Source organism: Desmodus rotundus, chromosome 7 (genome assembly GCF_022682495.2).
Source record: "Desmodus rotundus isolate HL8 chromosome 7, HLdesRot8A.1, whole genome shotgun sequence".
Classification (NCBI taxonomy): Eukaryota; Metazoa; Chordata; class Mammalia; order Chiroptera; family Phyllostomidae; genus Desmodus; species Desmodus rotundus.
This window is the reverse complement of record NC_071393.1, coordinates 115518739-115539698: the sequence shown is the minus strand read 5'-3', so window position 1 is coordinate 115539698 and position 20960 is coordinate 115518739. Positions and strand designations below refer to the sequence as shown.

Sequence of the window (20960 nt, the reverse complement as noted above, 5' to 3'; positions counted from 1 at the left end):
GCTCCTGTAACAAATTACCACAAAATTGGTAGCTTCAAACAACAGACTTTTATTTTACAGGCTAAAATCAAGGTGTTGGTAGAGCTTGGTTTCTTTCTGGAGTCTCCATGACCCCTCCACAGAGACCAGCTTGGGAAGATGGTCACTGAGCACGTCTTCACATTTGCTTACTTCCGACTGTCCGAATGTCATTCAGGAGGGGACTGAGGTAAGCGAAATAACAGTCCTCCCCAAAATGTCCATGTCTTAATCCCCAGAACCAGTGAAAATATTAGGTTACATGACAAAGGGGAATTAAGGTTGAGATGGACTTAAGGTTGCTAATTAACTGATCTGAAAATATGGAGATTATCCTGGATGTTCAGGATGAACCTATGTCATCACGAGGGTGCTTAAAAGTGGAAGAGGGAGGCAGAAGAGGAGTCGGTCAGAGAGACGTGACTACGGAAGAATGATCAGAGAGATGTAAGGCTTTGAAGACGGGGCAAAGGGGTCATGAGCCAGGAAATGTGGGTGGCTTCTGGAAGCTGGAAAAGGCTAGGAAATGGATTTTCGTGGTGCTAGGAGAGCTCTGATTTTCACACTCTCAGGAGTCTGCGTGTGTGGCTTCCCACTGGGCAGTACAGCAGGCTTGCAGATCATTTCCCAGATGCCACTTTCCATCACTTTCATATCCACCTTTCCGGACGAGGACCTCACTCAACTCTATGGTTTCCTGTGCTTTAGTAAAAAGATGAAGCATTGGAACTGGAGGTTCTGTGATTTGACCAATGTGCTTGTAGAAGTAGTATTGGGGAGGGTGGGGAGGAAAATTGTGGAGCCCTAACTGATGCTTTTAAACCACCTTTAAAAAGGTCCTTGTTTTCCATAGCAAGCTACAATGAAGCTAATGTTTCTGTTATGAAAGTCCTCCACTGCAGTTTCAAATGTCTGCTTTTTTTTTTTTTTTTTTTTTAAGCCACAGAAAAGGCTAACCTCGTTTTCGCTCCAGCTTTACCGGATTAGGAATTCTTATTTAAAGACTGCTGCTTACCTTCTTTCTTGTTATTTATCAGAAACCAAAAAGGTGACTTATTATTGTTGCAGCTTTTAATAGGGGTGAGCAAATTTATTTTGGGCAACGATAACTTTCAGAATGACTCTTGCCTGAAGCTCCTCTTCTCAGGCCTGCACACTACCCTCTAAGTCACTTCTGGCCAGTGATGAAACACGGAATGCGTCAGGCCCCAGAGACATCTTCTGTGTTGAGTGTAAAGGAAAAGGTGGAAATCGCAGGGAAGGATTAGAACAGGAACTATTTTGCAGCCCTAACTTGGTCTCTGAATAGCCCCCTGAAGTGTCGTAAATGGTAAACGTCCTGCACACATAACGCCGGTGGAAATGACGGGCAAGCGTGCAGACCTTTTGAGGAAATGTGGGGAGGATACTCGTGTTTTTTAAGGCCCTGTTTAGACATTACTTGGCAAAACACACAGCACTTTGCTTTCTGGCATGACCTTCTAGCTTAACATCAAACTGAAAAACTTTCTCTTCTTCCTCCTCAACCGCTTTGTTTGTGGGTTGGGTGTGTTTCTCCCGGAACCCTAGCTTTCTGGGGTCCCTGAATCCCAACACCACCTTCCAGCCCCAGCCCGAGAACAGGATCGATTGCACTTTTTCAGCGCGGAAACGACCTGGCTGGAGCGAGCCTTCCCTACAGGGGTGCAGGCTTGGCCGACCGCCTGCTTCTCCCTGCAGCCGAGGAAGCAGAGCCGGGAAGACAGCGCCCGGGGCCCAGAGCGGGCGGGCGGTTGCAGGGCCCGGCGCGCCACCGCGCGAGCAGCCGGGTCACAGTCCCGGCCGCGCCGCCCGCTCCGCGAGGAAGTGACGACTGCGCTGTCCCGAGAGCAACAAAGTTTTGAGTCTGCGGGCCGCTCTCGCCAGCGCCCAGCGTACCTCCGAGCGGCCCTGGGATCCAGCGCGCAGGTGAGTGGCGGGATCGGCGCCCCCTGCACTGCTGGGTCGCTCAATTAGCCCCACCGCCGTAGAGCTCGGAAACCGTCCGGGCTGGGGCTTGGTTGCGCCGGCGGGGATGCGGTGTGGGGCCGGGTTGGGCCCGCCGCACAGGGCTCCAGGGTGCGGCGGACGCTGCAGGGAGGGAGCTCGGCGGCCAGGGTCGAGGCCCGGGCTGCTCCCCTGTGGTCCCTAGTTCGCCGCGGGACTTCAGATAGACCTGGCTGCTGCGGGCGTCTCCAGGCGCCGCTGTTGGGGAGAGAAGAGGTGCAGCGAAGGGGCTTTCAGAGGCCTGCGTCTGGGGCCAGTCCTCCGCCCCAGGTCCCCCGCCCGACAGGCGGGGCGCAGCAGCCCCCGATCCCCTGCCGGGTGCTTCCCGGGGAAGCATGCGGTTCTTCTTCGCAGTCCTCGGTGAGGTCGCAGGTAGGAAGATAAAGGAACTTTGTCCTCACTTTTCTTTGCTCTGCCCTCCAGGACAAGTTTGGAAAACAACCCTCCGCATTTCCAAAAAGCAAAGCCAGAATTGTCCCCAAGCCCCCTTCAAACAAATCCCACCTTTTTTCCTCCCACACCACGTCCGGAACCTGACAGTAATCACTAAGGCCTAACACTGCAACTCGGCCGTAAAAACTGTCAGCACGCCCACGTACATATGTGAGTGGTTTCTATATAAAACTCCGAAACTCGCTTCCAGTGGACTCCGTGGCATATCGCGCTTTTCTGTTTTCTGAAACTGCTGGGGCTGCAGGAATGTGCTGGGGGAACTTTGATGGTGGTTCCCGCCGCTCTCGGTAGCCTCGTGGCGCAGGGTTTTTTCAAGAACAGCTGAGAAGTTTTTGACATCTCTGCAAAGTACCCCGGTGCGGGTGGCGCCCGGGCTCCCTGGCTGGGAGGCTGCAGCTGTAGCAGCAGCAGCGGCCCGGCAGCGGCGGGGACGCGTTGGTGTGTGCAGGAATGTATGTCCGAGCGGTGGAGACTCCACAAGGGATGGCTAGAGGTTGAATGATGCAGTTTCTAGCAGCAGCTTCCTGCCGGCCTGTAATTACAGCGCGATTGCACAGTCAGGCATTGTTGGCGTGCATGTTTATACACAGGCTATTGTGCAAGACCTCAGTGGCAGGGAACAAAACGCAGATTTGCATTGCAAATATCCAGGACAGATCTGGGCCTGAGTTGCAGTCGCCAATATCTTTTTGGCTTTTAACCTTAGCGAGGTAATTTATTTCCTTGCCTCTCCCTTAACTTCGGACAACTTTGCCAACCGCTCCAGAAGTGAAGTGGACCTGGGAGGGCAGGATCCCTTCATTGCCACCACCTTAGGCAGCCTGAAAACTGTCTCAGGAGCTGTACCCTTATTTGTGTTCCTAGAAAATGTGGGATGACGTCAGCAGGAAAAGGACATGGGAGATGGCTATCAACCTCCCTAAACGGGAAAAGCAGTTTGAATTAGCAGAATTGCATGGTGGCTTGATTGGGGCCTGGTTACAAAGAGGACACGTCAGACTTGTGTGACTGAGTTGGCTGGTGAGCTAGACTTTGAGCCTTGAAGTGTCAGCTGCAAAAACTTAGTAGGTGGATCCTAATTCCTTTATTGTGTTCCAGGCAAAGGGAAAAGTGCCGGGGCTTTGAGACTGTGTGTCTGTGACAAGGTCCGGGGTGGCGGTGGGGGAGTCACATGAGTGACTCATGTCGGGTTTTTTTCCCAGAGGAGCGCCCAGACCCACTTCCCGGGCAAGGTCTGCTGCACAGGCCAGGGTGGGGGTCCTCACAAACACAAGCTCCCTGCCGCAGGAAGGGAGCCAAGCTTGCCAGTGTGGAAAGAAGGCAGCTGGTCCTCCTTGAGGGCCTCAGAGGTGGCTAACTGTAGTAGAGGGATTTCAAAGTCAGAAGCATGTACAGGTTCATGCAGAGGCATTCACGCCCCAAATCTCAACCCAGTCCCTCCCTGCCCGAGGTGGAAGACTCTCACAGGGCAGCACCCAGCCCTGCTGCGGGTACTGTGTGGCTTCGCGGCGTCACCCACTGCAGTGCTTGAGCAGCCTCTCTGCTCAGAGTGGTGGGTAGCGATGGCCCTGGCACCCTGGGGCTCCCTTCAACCTGGCTTCCTCCCCAATCAAGTAACTGGTCTTCACCCACAAGGAAAAGAAATGCTTTTCTTGCAGCCTCCTGCCAGCTGTGTGTCATGAACGCAGTGACCTTTCGTCAACCGAAAACATTAGGCACAGTCCCTGGCAGGCACCTATATGCTTCCAGAGACTTGAGGGAAAACATGTGAAATTAGAACATTCCTGGAAATTCTGGGATGTACAGACACAGTTCCACAGGGAAGTGAGGTTTAGAGAGAAAACACCACCACAGGAGTTGCACAACCGCCTGTTCTGGGTACATTCGGATTTTTACTGAACTTGACTGTCAGCGTCCAGCTTAGCTGTCTCACCTGACCAGGGCTGCTTTAGCAAGGGACTGCTGGGGCCCAGCATTAGTCTTTTTTTTTTTTTTCATTCTCATCTGAGTATATGCTTATTGATTTTAGAGAGAAGGAGAGAGAGAGAGACAACTGAACCCCCACACCAGGGCTGCTGCATTAGTCTTGAGGGACAGGATGTGGGAGCAGTTCCTTCTGACTCCAAAGGAAAAACAGCTTTGAGTTTGCAGTCCTTTGTGTTCATGTGGAATTGCAGAGCCTAAAAGTACCCTAAGGCCCTCCAGGAGTAGGGGCAGGGTAGGGAAGGAGAGGGACCCCTTGAGAAGGCTGGAGAAAGAAGGAAGGGACTTCCTGGAGTCGTCGAGCCACGTGCAGCAGTTGCCTGCCCACGTCTTCAGTTCAACCTGGCCCGGTTTGTTTGTATGTAACTCAGGCCCTGCCCCTGGCTTGCTCAGCTTTGCCTCTGCATTCACAGGGCTTGCCGTGCAGTGGTTTCAGACCGGAAACGTAATCCTGACTTCCTCTCCCACCTTACGTAAATGCTGATTTATGGTCTGAAGTTGCTGCCCAGTACGTGGCCCCTGAGCAGCCCTGTCTGCTGCCTTGCTGTGCACAATTAAGAACGATATTTAAAAAGCTCCGAATCAAACCTTGACAGATTTAAAAAATCATTTTATTGCTTTAAGAGGAAAAACTGTTGGAGGCAACTAGGGAGCTCAGCAACTCTGGCAAAAACCCCAAAGTACCCCTGAGAGAGGCAGATGGAGAAATCCTCTGCAAGAGGGTGGTCTTAGAGAGGTGGTCTTTTATGCTCTCCAGGCCCAATATTTGTATTTCTGTTCATCTGCCTCCTCCCAGCTGCCTCACTCCCTACACCACAATCTGGTGTTTTGACATCACAACTAACCTCCAAAAAAGGAGACAGAACACCCCCAGCCAGAAAAGGCCATTCCAGAATCTGAAGAAAGTGCTGCTGTTTTCCGGACGCCTGGCAGTGCTGTCCTGCAAATTTGTTTCCTTCTTTAAAATGGGCCTCCCTTCATTTCTGGTTCTTACTGAAGCATCTCTTTGTGAGGCCCTTAAACCTTTTTTTTGCCTCGTCTACATGACACAGGGCAATGCTTTACGACTTTCTGTCTCAAGTGCCACTTGAAATACACACAGGGCTTTGAATAAGCCTGGGATAAAGGGCTCCTCTGTAATCTCACTTAAAATGCCTGTTTGCAAGAGTCACCCTCCTGCTCAGCAACCTTCAATGGCTCCCTACTGTCTGCATGGTAAGGATCAAACTTCTAGGCTGGCAGTCAGGGCCCTCTACACGGGGGTCTGGCCTCCGCTGCTCTTCTGCCGGAACCTCTGCTCTGACCTAGTGACCCACTCTGTGTGTTTGTCCAAACGGCTGGCAGCAGCATTCCTACCTCCCACGCCTCCCTGGAATCAGGGAACGTCTCCTCTTTCGTCTCTTCCACGTAGCTCAGTCTTGCTCCCCTTTTTCGGTCCTCCTGTTCATGTTCCCCTTCTCAGGAATTCTCATCACACCCTGTGGACTTCACCTAGGGATTCTAGTAACGTCCACCAGGCTTCCGATCTGAAGAAAACCTTGAAACTTCGTCCAAGGATTTTCAGCTTCTTCAATGTGCCTTTGAGTGGATTAGTACGATCATTTTTCAACTAAACTGGAAGGCCCTGCTTTATTTGTCTTTGTGTCCCAGAGCTTGGTGCTCCTCCACTCATAGCAAGTCCCAGTAAATGATGATGGGAATGATACAAATGGCAACATTGTCTGCGGGTGCACAGACACACACACAGCCGAGCCAAGCACCAGGGACTGGTGTTCCCAGTCTTTATTCTGAACATTTATCCAGCCCTGCCTCCTTCTGCCTATTAGTCTCTCTTTGCTGCCTCCTGGCTTTGCAACTCACGTTCCACTCCATTTCCAGCCCCTCTCCTCTCTGGGTGCTAGACAGTGGTCTGTCCAGCTTCTGCCCTGGCTCCTCCTTGTCCTGATTTTGGCCTGGTTGACCTGCTGCCTGATGTCCTGTGCCTGAGCACTGGCTCTCAGGGAAGAGGCTTCGTTGCCTGGGTTGCCCTGGCCTTCCAAAGGAACCAGACTGATAGAAGGAGACAGGGCCAGCTCTCAAGCCAGGCTTGTGAGGAAGACACAGAGATACTTCCTGGTTGGCTGCAAGTTTGTTTTGCCCTAACAGGTATTGAACCTATAAAATTAGGTCAAACTATAAAACTTAGTCTCGAAGAGATGCGAAACCCTAACAGGGGCTCGACTAAGAGGATTCTGTTGTCTCCGCCCAGTTTTCATGCTGTTAATCTTAACCTTGCTGTATAAGCTGAATTCATTCTTTTTCTGAGATATAATTTACATGCCATATAAGGTACCTATAAGCCAGATTCTTTAAAATGTTTGTTTTATTTAAAATGAAATCTGGCCCTGACTGGTGTAGCTCATTAGGTTGAGGGTAGTCCTGCAAACTGAAAGGTTGCCGGTTTGATTTCCAGTCAGAGCAGATGCCTGGCTTGTGAGCCAGGTCCCTGGTTGGGGGCCTGCAAGGGGCTCCCAACCTCACACACAGATGTTTCTCTCCCTCTCTTTCCCTTGCCCTTCCCCTCTCTCCAAAAATAAATAAATAAGTTATTTTTAAAAAGAAACAAAATAAATAAAAATAAAATCTGATAGATTCTTTTCTCCCCAGTTCTCTATTCAAAAAGTTAATGTATAAATATAGTTCAAAATTGCAAACAGATAAGTTATATGGTGTAAAGTAAATCTCAAAAGTAATTTCAACATAGACAAGAGATTACTATACATATGTACACATATATAAATACAGTAGAATTAGAAAAATAAATATGTTTTATCCTTGAGAGAAGGAAAACCATCTTAACGAAGATGCAAAGGAGAAGCCATAAGAAAATATTGATAAATGTAGTAACATAAAACTTTGAAAAAATAAATTTCCCATCCTCTTATGGTCCCATATATTCAACCCTTCAGTGTCCCTGTCTTAGGCAACTGCAATCTGTCATTTTTTAGCTGCGCTTCCAGATGTAGCCTCTGCAGATGGAAGAAAATATGAATAAATAAACAAACGCTGGCATATTATACACAGTGTTCTGATTTCTGTGTTTTTCACTTAATATATCTTGGAGACTGTTTTATATCAGTGCACAGAGAGCTGCCTCATTTTTTTTTCCAGTAGCTCAATCGTTCCCCACTCATGAAGATGCTGTAATTCAGTTAACTAGTCTCCTACTGAAGGACAGCGGGGTTTTCCCCAGTCTTTTGGTACCATACCCAATGTTGCAGTCAATATATTGGATTCACTTTTAATTGAAAAATCTTGATGAACATATATAACGTATATAGGGATTTACATGTAAAACTTTCTGAAAAGTTACGCATAAACTGCATTTAATAAACAGTATTTTCTAGAATCTGCTGTTTCAGTAGATGATCAACTTTGAGAACTGAGTGGGACCTTTGGGACTGTTTTCACCAGCCTGTGCTTTATAGTAACTGCAGCGACAGCATCTCGGAGAACCCTGAAGTTAAGAATTTGAAGCCGGGAAGGGCAGCAAGGGTAACTCTCTCATTTTGAACTAAGGCTCAGAGAGGATGAGTGACTTTGCTGAGGTCACACAGCTGTTGAGTGGAGGAGTCAGCACAGACTCCACATTCCATTCCCTGTGGCCGTCCTGCGTCGATCCGTCACCTTGGCCGTCATAACCAGCAGTGCCCATGTGTCTGTTTGTGAACCAAGGATTCCAAGCCTTAGCTTCCTTAAGGCAGTGCACAAAGTGAAAAAATAAGAAACTTAAAGAGAAAAAGAATAAAACATAAAAATGGGCACAGGGGAGGTCTTTAAGAAGAAAGCAGGGTGATTTTTTTTAAAATAAAACATCTTACCATTATATTATCTCATGGCATCTTAGTTGATTTTAATTGCTGTCAACATCTGGAGTCCCTAAAACCTCCTAACCAGCCTCAGTTGGTCAGTAAGATCACTGGGTGTTTTGTAAGCTTAGAACGCGGATTGGGCAACTCTGAGGAAGTGGAGGAACCAACCCTTCCAGTACCTGAGACCCCAGCCGTCTCAGGAGGACCCCAGGAGAAGGCCCAGGAACAGAAACTGGACATCTCCAGTTAATGCAGGGCTGACTGTCCTCACTGGGCATTTACAGAGCAGCCACAGTGCTCTCAACACTGCGTGTGGCACAACAAGGGGTGCAAAGGGGCGTCCTACCTGCTCCTTCCCCCCCCAGGAGAGGGACAGTCCAGCTTCTGAGATACCCAGAGGGAAAAGCGGACTTAGGGTGGATCTTTTGCCAGGAGAATGGAATTTGGTGGGGTTGCATATTTCAGGGGTCAGGTTCTAAAGTCAGCATGTAAGGTGAAAAATAAGAACTATGATCAAGATTAACCTCGACAGTCCATTAGGAAGGCAGCAGGTAGGCGGCAGACACACTGGCACTTGATGCTTGAATTCACCTTAGCCTGTTACTCCAGTTCTGGGAGAATTCGCAGTTTCTAAGGTTGAGCACCAGATGAAGTGGTTGGCTTGAATTTGGGAGCTATGGAGTATTAAACACGTGTGTGTTTAAATACTACCGTCTCATTCAGCATGCTGAGATAGGCATCTTATGTCCTTGAGGCAGCAGGCAGCAGGCTCAGGGCTCCTAGCCCATGCTCACCCCTGAATAAATAGCAGGTTATAAGTTAGGAAATAATGGGATGAGGTTAAGCAAGAAGGCTCTTAACCAGGTGAGCAGGAGATCCATGGAGTGGGTTCTTAACTGTAGCTGTGTCACCCAGGATTGCGGATGAAGGATTTAGACCTGGGTGACCTGTCATTGATGCAGGGTTGGGAAAGGGCAGTGCCCATGTGCGGTGGGTATTTTTCTCTGCTTTAAGGCCCTAGTCCTCTGTGTCTGCTCTCCTTGCCCCTTTCTAGCCTTCCCTCCCCAGTCTCCTTGTTGCAGGCTTTTGTAAGAGGCCAGCAAAGAATCTGCTGTGTGAATCTGGGTCCCCTTCTTTCGTGGCCTCCCAATAGCACGTGCTCTGGGACAACTTAGGAGCCAACAGCCACCCACCTCCCGCTCGTATTAGAGGTGGTGAAAGGCTCAGGATTCCCTCTGCCCTCTCCAAGGAGGCTGTGCTGAACTGTCCAGTTGGCATTTAGGATCTGGCCTCCCCAGTTATGGAGAAAAAGCAAGCCGGCCATAGCTGTAACCGTGGTAGCCCTGCCCATCATGGCTTATGGGGTCCTTTCCTTCACGTCCTCCACTCTTCCACTCACTCATGCTACGTGCACTTGCTGAATCCCTACTGTGTGCTGGGCTCTGAGCTACATACTGAGGATACAAAGAAAAAGAAGATTCCTCCTCTTCTTTCAGGGTGCTCATGGTCTTGTGAGTGAGGCACACGTGCCCAGAAGCCAAGAGCAGTTAGTGCCACGATGTCCCTGTGAATGTGTGCAGGATTCTGCTGGGCTTGGAGGAGGACTGGTCATTTCTGCCAGGCTAGAGGACTGAGGAATATTAGGAAAGGCCTACGGTGGCCCCGACGCCTTGCATGGTACCTGTGCTTAGTGAGTGTTGTGGAATTAACGAATGGGAGGCTCTCTGGAAGGGCTGATGTTTGAGCTGACTCCTGAGAAGCGAGTAGGCGTCCACCAGGTGGCAAAGGGAGTGGGCATTCTAGGGCCAGGGAGCAGCTCAGGCAAGGCCTGGAGTGGAGGTGTGATTCAACATGGTCTGCTTTGGGAAGTGCAAGCAGGCGTGCGAGGGAGTGCTGGTGGGAGGGGCTGCTGAGAGGGCACACAGGGACCAGGTCACGGGCCAGCCATTTGTGTCAGCTAAGAGCTTTGGAGCTTACCTCTTAGTGAGGAGTGGGGAGCCACTGAGGACTGCCAGTGCGCATGTGTGACAGGCTGAGAAGGCACTGACCCACCGGGAGGAGGGAAGAAGACCAGGAGAGCATGGCCTCACAGAAGCCAAAGGAGGAGGAGGGGTTGCATTTTATGAGAACAGAAACCGTGATTTTGTGCGTCTAGTACAACACGTGTCACACAGAAAGTTCCCCATAAGTATTCATTAAATTGAGTTGCAGTCGATCATTGAGGAATGTCAAGAAAGAGGACTGAAAAGAGTGATTGACTTAGGAATTAGGAAGTTAGTAGGGCTTTGCTGTGCGGGGCTTCTTATTTGATTTAACCCCCCCTGTGATGCAGGCAGTGCGGGTGTCACCTGTCACAGGGTTGAAGTGACATGTGCAAGTTCTAAAATCTGGGTTTCATGACTCCAAGTCCACTTTTTCCTGAGCTGGTGGAGAAATAGGGATGAGTCAAAGGGAGCAGTGATACCTTTAACCTCTGGTGTTAATGCCCCAGATCGGGGCATCTGGTCAGAACCAGCGACAGGGTAGGTTGATATACGCAGCTCTTACGGCATTTGTCCATGTTTGTGATCATTATGTGTGAGCATTGAAATTAGGCTCTTTTCCCAGAGGAAAAGATCGAGGCGCGAGCACACGTGGCGCTTGGGCGCCCGAGGAGCCAGTGTGGAGGTTGAACGGCTTGCTGTGGGAGTCCGGGTCTTAGGTCTGTAAATAGCAGAAGCTGACTCTGGCCAAAACGAGGAGAAAAGGAATGCATTGGAAGGATAGCTGGTGGCTGATGGAATGTTCTGGAAGGCTGGAGAACAAGGCTCAGAGATTGATGATGGGAAGTTAGGTAGCTGGACCCAAAGCCAAGGTTCTGCTGCCGCTGACCTGATGCTGTCACCCCCACCCCCACCCCCTCCGCCACCCCAGGATGTGTTCTGAGCTCTCCCTGCGTCTGGTTGTCAGTTTAGGTCACACGCCCATGTTCTCGTTGTTGGAGGTCCTGAAGAGTGAGGCTCTGGAGGTTACAGCTTCCCCCGTGGCAAGTGGAACTCTGCTTCCCACCCACCAGGACGAGGTGCCAGGTGCCTGAAACATAAGGACAGGTGCACATGCCAGAGGGACAAGCGTCCAGCAGGGAAGCTGGACCCCATTCTTGTCCTCAGACTGGGACAATTGGGCAGTGCTGGACATGGGAGGAGGAGATGGGACACTTGAAAATATCCACATCTTGATCTTAATCTTTTTTTGGACATGTTTCTGAACTCTTTAGCTTCCAGCTACACTTCAGGGTTCTTAAACGCCCTGGAGAGCTGAGCATTTCGTGAACACTGGACTTCCCCTCTGGAATCCGAGCGGTTCCAGTGGAAAAGGGAGGCCGTCCCAGCATCTGGATCCTCCCTGCACATTTGATTTCACTTGGAAAACTTCAGCGCTGCCTTGTAAGGACAGCGGCCCAGGCTTCGCTCTCTCTGCCTAACAGGGAGTTACAGTTTGAATTCTGTTTCCCCTGTGGGGTTGGGCAAGACTGGCAGGGCCACGAGGTATTTGGGAGGTGCTACCTTTCCTCTTCAGATGGGAGATCGGAGTTTTGGCTTCAGGCTTGGTTCGCGGAATGATTGAGATCGCTGGTGCCCAAGCTGGCTGAGGCTTCAGGACTGGGCACCCTTCCAGTTCTAGTTGAGGTGTCCCACCCAGTACCCTGCCTGAGAGAGCGAGCTAAAGGAACAAGGGCTTCATCACATCCCTGTCCAGGTTCCTCATTCATATAAGAGGGTGTCAGCTAGGCGAGCCCCGCTCACTTCTTGGCCTCAGATGCTCTGGTTACAGCGCTATGAAGCAAGGGCACGATGGTTGAAATCTTGGTAATTCAGTTCCAGGAATCTCAGTCAGAGGAATTCATTTGCTTTAAAAAGAAAAAAGGAAAAAAACTGCAGATTCGAACTTACTGGACTCTTGGCTGTGTGAACCACTAGTGATCCAAGAGTCTTCCCCTGGTGCCTGGAAGCGGGAAGCTGCTGCCTCCGCAGAGCTGGGCGTGTCGTGGGCTGGGCTGTTGCAGCTGGACTGGAGGTGATTCCTGAGGCTGTGGCTGTTCACCAGTATGGGGTCAAGTTGGCCCCTAGGAGGGACAGACAGAGTAGGGGTGTTCCCAGCCAGTGTTGGCTCTGGCACAGTTTACACTGACTTGCCCATTTTTGTCTGGGTGAAATGAAATCGGACTAAAAGCAGCATTGAAGCAGAAAAGAAATTTTGAATGACCTGAGTTCTGTTACTGAAACACAGCTTTGATCATGTCACTCCTCTTAAACACCTTTGAGAGCTGCCCAGGTTCTGCAGGAGAATTCTCCCGTTCCTCGGAGTGGCTCCTGTGGGAGCCCCAGCGCCCCTTTCCACCTTTCCTCCTGCCACTCGCCCTTCCCTAGCACCCATTTATGTCCTCTCTGCTCCTCAGTGAGCTTTCTTCACTCCTGTCTGCCTTGTGCATTGTTGTTTGCTCTGCCTGGAATGCCACCCTGCCCTTTTCTTCCTGGCAGGCGCCCACGGGACTGGCCAGAGAGCCACCTGCTTCCTGCTGCCTTCCTGAGCCTCCACCTTAGCATCTCTGTGGTTGAACTTTCCCACTGTAGGTCGCTGGCATCAGCTGCAGGAGTGCCTGGCTCCTCACTGGCCTAGACCAGTGCTGGGCACATAGTAGGTGTTCCATGGGCAGCCTGAGGGGACGTGAGGGAGCAGTGGGCAGGACCAGGACCTGGCCTGGGTCAGGTGGACGCATACAGTTGGTGAGTTGGCCGTCTGCATGATGGCCTCCCTTAGCATTTGCTGGTGGAGCCACTGCCAAGGACACCCTGTTGAGGGTGGCAGGGGAGTTCAGGGACACAACCCTGGCACCTGGGTCCTCCACACCCTGAGGACTCTGAGGAGGCATCTGTGATGGGAGTTGGTTTAAAGGTGTCAGAGACTTCCCTCCCCATGGACCTCAACCCTTAAAAAAGGATATGTATTGGTTGCCCTGAGGGGACCCCTTAGTGTTCATGCTTGGTGCTGTCTGCTGGCTTTGCACAGAGAAGGAACTGGGGAAATCAAGTCACCAGACCATGAGAGGAGAGACTGGGGCTCTTTAAAATGAAATTCCTTCGCTGGCTGGTGTGGCTCAGGGGATTGAGTGCCCGCCTGTGAACCGAAAGGTCACCGGTTCGATTCTGGTTAAGGCACAAGCCTGGGTTTCCGGCCAGGTCCCCGGCTGAGGGCAGGTGAGAGGCAATTGATGCATGGTTCTTCACACACTGATGTTTCTCTCCATCTCTTTCTCCCTCCCTCCCCACTCTCTAAAAATATATAAATAAATAAAATCTTTAAAGGGTATGCTTCCACAAAGCCATTTCAAGAAAAACAAAATACAGACTTTTAAAATGAAAGCCCTGTTTGGTCTGCTGATAGTCAGGACAGGCTGTGGCTCTTCTCGTGGAGGGGGAAGAGGAACAGGTCCTCCCGATCGTGGTCGGTGGTCGCAGAGTGCGGGGGCAGGGGTCTTGGTTTGTGTATAAAATAAGAAGCTGAGACTGCATGTGGTCCTTTCCTGCCTGAAAATCCCACAAGCCTGTGAAGGGGGACTGGCAGGCGGTGTGTGTATGGTGCGTGGTGGGGCCTAGGGCACAGTTACCTGGGGTCTGCATGCCACTTGAGAGTGCTGTGGGACAGCGTCTTTCCCACCAGGCCGCTGAGGAGGACCTTCTCTCTTAAAGTGGAGCCGCCCTTGGGGTTGAGCCCACAAGTGCGCGGGCCAACTTGACACAATGGTAAGTACGTAGCTTATGTCATTTGCAAAGTATGTTTCCAGACCCTGGAAACACATAGTGTTTCTAAAATCTCCCTTAGAAATTTGAAGCATGTCTTTGTTCTTGGCCTGTGGAGGATCAGCTTAGGGAAGCTGGGGTGGGGGTGGGTGGGTGGGGTTTGATGTCCAGAGAGGTGTTGGCAGAGGGAGGGAACGTGGGATTTACCTTTGTTTCTGCCTCCACAGGGCCTGCTGCCCCTTCTCACCTATGCAGCCCTCTGCCTCCCTACCCACATCTCTCTGTCCTTCTCTCCCCTCCACGGCAAATCAGCGGAGCTACCTTCAATGTCTCTTAAACATAAGGTGTGCACTCTAGCTGCCCAGCCCCCTGGGGAGTAGGGGAAGTGGATTTTTAAGAGTAGACCTTGACGGGTAGGATCGGGAGGTATAGTCAGGAAAACTACTTTGGAAAAGAGACAATCCAGATAATTCACCCAAAACCGTATATTTTTTTAAATGTAGAACTTGAAGCTATAAAAACGTTAATTTCCCTTTACCTATTAGGATTATTCTTGGGAATTTATTGCAAGGAAATAATTCTAAAGGGGAAAATAATGTAGGTATAAAGATATTTATAGCAACATTGTTTAAAACAGCAAAAAACTGTACATAGCTTAAATGTTCCAAGTGGCATATAATTCATGATATCAAGACTCAGTGAATATTTTGCCACTGTTAAATTAATATGAAGATGATATTAATTCACGGGAAAATGTTGAAGAATTTTGGTGGCAAAGCGGCTTTTGTTTTAGTGAGCAAAATTGTACATTCACTTGCTGAGTGCAGTGGCCACAGTATATAAATTGGCACAAGGTAAATACTGGGTTTAGGTGAAGCGGTTATGAATGGAGTATTTGTGTGCTTGAAATTGCTTTAGTAATATATATAGTATATATACTTTTTTAAAAAAAGACCTTAAAATATCAAAGACTTTGGATATGGGTAGGAAGGAGGCCAGGGGAGGAACTCCAAGCCTCTCATCTGTTACCGCGAAGACAGAACTGCTGTGTCTTAGCCATCTGCACTGCAGGGGCTGGAGAATTCAGATTGGCTAACTTGGGTCTTTTAGTAACTGGAGATCTGACTTCACAAGCCAGCTAACTGTATAACTGCCAGGCTCCCAGCGTGGACTCCGCCTGAGGCAGGCGATTCCCGAGTGACTTCAGAGCCCCAGATGATTTTTCCCACCTGGGCTTCCAGGGAACCAGGGGCACACCCAAGTGTGTACCCTGAGGCTTGGCTCTGAGTAGCCCACTCACTTCGAGGCTGTCTGGCCCCGCAGGTCCTCACCACAGGGGAAGGCCAGGGATTCTCTTTTCTGCTGTTCAACAGGCAGCAGGAAGGATGTGCCTTGCAAACTGACCTCCTGCAGCCCTGCCTAAACCAGATGGTGCCCTAGTGAATTACTGTCTGGGTGTTTCCAGTGTTGTACATATTTATTATGGCATTGAAACTTGGAGTTGCCCTATAGTGTTAGCCTCAGCAAGCCCCCCACATGCATCCAGTCTACCTCTGGCTTTTGCGGGAGGGCCATCTGACCTCCCATCTTGCCGTGAGCTCTGCTGGGACTTGCAGCTGCAGCTCTGGCCTTGTGGCTGAGCAGCTGATCCTCTTCTGACCACTTTCTCGCATCCGAGCCTTGGGACACCCAAAGAACAGCCTTTTCACCCACGACTCCCCCTTGGGTGTGCCTCTGTGTGCGTAGCCTTTTCTTCTCAGTGGGGAGCTTTCTTGACGTATGCAGGGTCTGTTTGGAGGGCCCACGTCATCCCTCCCTGTGACCGGCACCAGTCAGGGCAGGAGATGCTCCCAGGTGCTGTTTGGAGTCCCGAGGGCTGGAGAGCCCTGGGCAGGCCTGGCGTGTGGGCAGGTTGGAGCCTGCAGAGCAGACCGCTGCAGCAGAGTGCATGTGGAGAGATGGCCAGGCCCTGCTGGTGCCCTGGTTATCTCGAGCATATCTCTGCTAAGGCCGAATTCCAGAGCTGTCAAAGACTTGGAGATTGTTTTTGTTGTTGTTCCCAGATTGGACTGAAATAGGGCCTTGGGACTGGAGTTTTGCCAGGATCGGAGAGAAATTGGAAAGCGTGTGGGATCAGAGCTCGCCTGGATACTCACGAGGGGTACCAAGGCCAGTTCCACGTTTTCTAAGACATGCATGCTGGGGTGTGTGTTTGGAGGCTGGGTGGGGACGTCCATGTGCTTCCCTAGAAACTCAAGTTCATTCCTAGCCACTCTCATCCCATTCCTGCCCTCTGCAGTGATCTCAGGCCTACTTCAATGAATCTTTGCTAGTGAATCTAAGTAACAAGCTGTCTTCCTGAGCCCAGGACCCAGCAATAACTGTTCTTCTCAGTTCCCTAATTTAGAGACCACGTGCTTGCCCCAGGGTTGTCAGCAGCTCAATTTCTTGAAGCTTGAAACACATTTCCATAGAAACAATGCTATAAATGGTGGTTGGGTTCCTAGGCTAGCCCACAAAGAACCCTGGTGTCACCTCCGAAGTTGCTGAAATGAGGTATTAGTAAAATTGAGAGCACATATGCAGCAGTAAGAGTTAGCACCCAGGACGTTGAAGGTTAGGTGGCGTGGGTTTACGTGTGTAACTTTGTTTCTTTGGCGAGAGGTGCCTCTCAGAGCTCTTCTGATAAGGGAAGCTCTGGGGCCCTCCTGCCCACAGTCATAACCCCTCCTCTCCTGATTTACTTTCCTTCCTCCTTCCTCCTCACATCAGGAGCCTGGGCCTCCCTGTCCGTCCGCTAGGACCTGGGCTGGGGTACATTTACCCCAGAGGAGGAAATCCTATTCAATGGCCCTAACATCATCAGTATCATCATCATTATTGTGATTTAAACCATCTTTTCCAGCTTCACAGAGTAAACTTTACACCTTAGCAACTCACATGGTTCAGGTTCTCTTCTGATTGCTGCCTGCATCTCTGTGGAAGTCCTAACATACTTTCTAAGTTCACGTCTGTGGTAGCTTTGTGCCGGTTTTGTCAGTGAACATTGCATCAGACGGTTTTGTCAGTGTTTCCACGTGTGAGCCCCTCCACATTTCATTCTGTTATCACACATGCCATGACGTGGCCTGAATGCATTTCAGCAGGTGATTGAGCATCTTTGTGAAAATTCCTCTGTGGTGGTATTTTAGGTTATTTTCTTGGGATCTGGTCCTCCGACCGTAATTACCCGGTCAGTTGTTAAACTCTTGTAGCGCAGTGCCGAACCGCGTTGGAGAAAGGCTTGAGCAGTTCACAGCAGCGCGGCAGTGTCGGGGCAGCTGTGTACTGGCGGCCTTGCTGACAGCAGCTTGCTTGCTTAATTTATTTTTACTTATTTTCACACTGACTCTGGCCACAGTGGATCCTGAATGGTGTTCTAATTTGCATTTCTTAAATTGCTGCTGAGACTGTCCATTTTCCCTCTAGATGACTTGCTGTATTTCCTCGTGTGTCAGACCACGCTCCTCTTCTGTCACTGAGGTGCTGCCCCACTTCCATCTATGTCCCTGAGCCTCTTTTCTGTTGGGAAACACAGTCCTGCCTTCCTCACTGCTCCCTCCCCCAGAGGGCCCTGGCCACCTCCACACCTGCTGGGTACCCCACCAGGCAGCCACTCTGGCCCTCTGCCCTCTGACTGTGGGGCCATGCTGTAGGGGGTGGGGAGGGAGAACCTCTGCTGTGAGGGGCGGACCCTGGGGGCTCCATGACAGAGGCCAAAGAGGAAGTACATTCGAGGCAGGGACTACCAAGTGGTTCCAAAGTAGGTTCATAATGTGACCTCCCTGGAGAGATTCTGGGAGAAGCCGCAGGCTGCCAGGGCTGGAGAGGGCACTGGAGTTCATCTGGTCTGAGGGGCACCCACTCAAAGGCCTGTAGGGACCAGGGGAATCTCGGTGACAGAGGCTGGCCATGGGTATGAAAAGAGCACAGGTGAGATGATCAACAACAGTGACCTGTGGCCCCGGGAGGGGTGGGACCTGGGGAAGTTGGGTTGTGTGAGTCCCGTCATAGTGCTGCTGTGGCTGGAGCGCCGGCCCCGTCGTAATGCTGCTCCCTTGGCACGGATACTCCGCTCTGCCCCCAGGAAGGGAGGCTCCTCCGTGTGGCCAGTGTTCCAGGGTTTTTTTTTTTTCATGACAAACCAGAAATCCTGATTTTCTTTTAGCTTAAATCTCCTGGTTTTTAAAAATGTTGACAATAAACTTGAGTCAGTTAAAATAAAAACATGTTGCATGAATCAAATAAAATATATCCGGGGGGGTGAGAATGGCTTGTGATCCTCCAGTCTGTGACTCTTCATTTGACTTCCTTCCTGGGAGAGCACAAGCCCAGAGAGTGTCCTCATCGGGCAGGGAGAAGGACGGAGGGAGTCCAGCAGTCGAACTCCATCTGTATGACCTTGGAAGAGGTGTGGAACCTTTTCGAAGCTTAGCCTCCTTAACTATAAAATGGGGATAATGGCCTCCTCTCAGGGTGCTGTGTGGATCCAGTGGGCTGGCATCATGTCGGGCATTTAGTAGATGCTCAATAAATGTGTTGACAGGTCCCACGTGGGGTCATCCAGACGATGAGATGTAGAACCAGGCTTAGAACTTTACTCTTTGGACTCCCAGTCCAGGGCTTGTTCCATATCACATTGGCCTGTTTTCATGGGAGTTCCCAGTGGTGTCTAGACACAGGCAACCTTCTGATCCTGGGAAATTGCAGGTCATTTTATGAGAACTTGATTGTGCAACAGTACTGGGTACTCGGTACTGAGCCCAGTACTCAGCTCCAGTAATGGGGGCTCTCAGCGCTGTGGACTTTGACCTGTAGACCCCAGAACCCAGGAGATCAAGCTTCAATGTAGTAACAGTGGTGGGAGTAGAAGTAGCAACAGCAGTGAAAACACCGTACACCACTGACCCTAAGAAGCCCGCAATTATGAGATGCACCATTATTTTACGTGCAGCTGTGAATAAGACAATGCCGCTAATGAAGCCACGGCACGTTCTCTCAGTTGTAAGATGCGTCCGGATTTGAGAGATGTTAAAATGGGGGAAGGTGCATTTTAGAATGGAAGAAATTGAATAGTAATAAAAGCAGTAATAATAATCTGTTAAATTGTATTGCTCACTTCCAGTCTTCACATACATCATTTTATCCGTGCACTGGTCAGCAAGCACTCGCTGAGCACCCACCATGTGCAGGCACCGGGGCTACAGGGTGAGTAAAATCTAGGCTGTGCCCTTTGGAGGCCCTGATCCTAGCAGGGAGATGGCACAGTATATGCTCCAGTGTCCTGCCTTTGCTTGGAGGCATCCAGCAAGGCTTCCTGGAAGAGCTGCCATTCAACTCAAGTCTGGTGGGAGATCAGGGTCTGGGTTTAGCCTGTGGATAAAGGTGGAGGGAGGACAAGCATGTATGGGAATGCAGGCGTCTTGGGGAACTTCAGGTTGTCTGGCTGGAGGGGCCTGAGGCTGGAAAGTAGGGCAGAGCGGGATCATGCCGGAAGTGTAAGTGCCTAACTTGCTGGCTGCTACTGTCGGCTTTTTTCGGTAGACAATAAGAGCTACTGAAGAGAGATGTGATCACTCTGATGGCAGTGTGGATGGTAAGTGTGTAAGACTAGAAGCAGGGAGAGCAGTTAGGAGATGAGACAAAATGATAGGCGACACTTACAAAAGACCTAACGTGTGCCAGATGTTGTTTTAAGCTCTTATCATCCCCATTTTGCAGATGATAAAACCAAGTGGTTAAGTACTTCGGTCATCGAGCTAGTGTGAGCCAAGATTTGGACTCGGGTCTCAGTTTGTGCTTTTAACCTGTGCACTCCCATGAATGTGAATTTTGGGATCTAGTGTGTGATGTACTAGTATTTGTTTTCATTTAAACACAATGCTTTCGGGTACATCCCATTGGATCTCAGGGGTCCCGTTCCTCCTGGCCCACTGCCACAGGTATGGAAGTGGAGCTCCAGAAAGCAGCTAGTGGAGAAGTCTGTCTGGGTCAGGTCTGTGGGCGGGGGGTGGGCATGGAACTGTGCTGAAATGAAACGAGGCCCTTGGGAAGCTGGCAGATCTGGCTCTGAAGAAAGGGCGTTTCTGTCCTCGTGGCCCTGCCTGGCAGCCACACCTGTTTTGTCCTTTTCCCTATGCCCAGCCAGACGTCTCTCCCAGAGTGACAGCAGCAACTGGGGACATCTGCAGAAGCTCCCTCTCAGGCCTGACAAAAGCACTCAGAACCTGGCCCAAGCCCGCAAGAGAAGTAGGTGTTGGGGGTGTAGGTGGGAGGGCCAAGAGGTGCAGACAGCTGTAGGTTGGTGTGGCGGGCCTGGCCTTGCCCCAGAACAGGTGAAGTAAATGTGAACTGAGGAGGAGGGTCTCCTGGGTTTTCAAGGGTGAAAGACAGTGCAGGGACTTCTCAGCATGCAATGGCTTGACTTGATGGTTATACCCATTAAGTTTCAGGCTCCTCCTTACGCAGAAAGGACATGGCAAAAAGAGAAGGCACAGCCATCAGAGGAGTGTCCCTGTTCAGGCTGGGTAGGCAGCACTGTGGAAAAGCTTGGTGGAAAGGTCACAAAAAGCAGGGACTTTAAGAGAAGCCTTGGAGGGGCACCAGGAAGGGACGCTGAGTCAATCCTGGAGAGTCCCTCTGGGAAGAGCCCAGCAGAGGGTCACCCTGAGGGCTGATAGGGTGGACCCAGGTTCTTTACAGAGGAAGAAGAAAAATCTTGCCTGGATGAGGTTCTTGAAAGGGAGAAGAAGCTGGTTTAGGGAGAAGGGGATTTAGAAAGAAAAATAATTGTAACCTCTTATATGAACAA

General features: G+C 50.5%; 1 protein-coding gene across 1 annotated transcript in view; it reads left to right on the top strand.

Annotated features, from left to right (window-relative positions):
* The first annotated feature begins 1413 nt into the window (after positions 1–1413).
* Positions 1414–20960, top strand: part of MIDEAS (mitotic deacetylase associated SANT domain protein) — a 61906-nt gene continuing 42359 nt past the window's right edge. Inside the window, exon 1 of the mRNA XM_053927813.2 lies at positions 1414–1965. The gene's annotated coding sequence lies outside the window, so the exon portion shown is untranslated. The remainder of the gene's footprint in view (positions 1966–20960) is intronic.